This window comes from Herpailurus yagouaroundi, unplaced genomic scaffold, assembly GCF_014898765.1.
Source record: "Herpailurus yagouaroundi ecotype Mexico unplaced genomic scaffold, PumYag 213, whole genome shotgun sequence".
NCBI classification, from domain to species: domain Eukaryota; kingdom Metazoa; phylum Chordata; class Mammalia; order Carnivora; family Felidae; genus Herpailurus; species Herpailurus yagouaroundi.
In genome coordinates this window covers 10,967,159-10,967,926 of record NW_024412444.1, presented here as the reverse complement: position 1 = coordinate 10,967,926, position 768 = coordinate 10,967,159, and the positions used below count along the sequence as shown (strand labels likewise).

The window sequence follows — 768 nt, the reverse complement described above, 5'->3', positions numbered from 1 at the left end:
GAGCCTGGAGCCTGTTTCCGATTCTGTGTCTCCCTCTCTCTCTGCCCCTCCCCCGTTCATGCTCTGTCTCTCTCTGTCCCAAAAATAAATAAACGTTGAAAAAATAAATAAATAAATAAAAATAAAATAACTCTTCTAAAATTTACTTGTTTACTAAGTGCCAGAGGTAGGGGCTGAATTTAGGCCTGTCTGATTCCAAAGTACACAAGCCACCATTCTTCACTCCATGCCTAGAAGCGATCATTGTATGCAATCACAGCCCTCTTTCCCCCCTGGCTAGAATGTGGCATATAATCCTTCTCACTCCAGGGCTAAGGGAAGGGTCTAGAGAGCTGGTATACTACATGAAAACCACGCACCATTCCTGGATAGAGAATGATACCAAAGCCAATATTTCTCTCTACATACTCTGCTTTGTATCCCATATTTTGACCAATCTGATTTAACCCCTGTCTCCATAATTCATGAAGGCAAGAATCTGGTCTGTTTTGTTCACAACTCTATCTTTACACCTAGAACAGTCTCTGCTGCATAGTAAACACTAAAAATATATTTCTTCAACCAGTGGATATACCTTCAAATTAGTTCCATCCAACAACCTAGTATTTAATTTGTACTTCTTTTTTATGCATACATAGATCTCCCTTGCTTAACCCTGAAACCATTTTGCTCGTTACTTTTTTTTTTTTTAATTTTTTTTTCAACGTTTTTTATTTATTTTGGGACAGAGAGAGACAGAGCATGAACGGGGGAGGGGCAGAGAGAGAG

The 768-nt window shown here is 39.3% G+C and overlaps 1 protein-coding gene across 1 annotated transcript in view; it reads right to left on the bottom strand.

The window, feature by feature from the left end:
* DENND6A (DENN domain containing 6A) overlaps positions 1 to 768 on the bottom strand; it is a 55,409-nt gene that overhangs the window by 37,699 nt on the left and 16,942 nt on the right. The gene's annotated exons all lie outside the window — the stretch shown is intronic.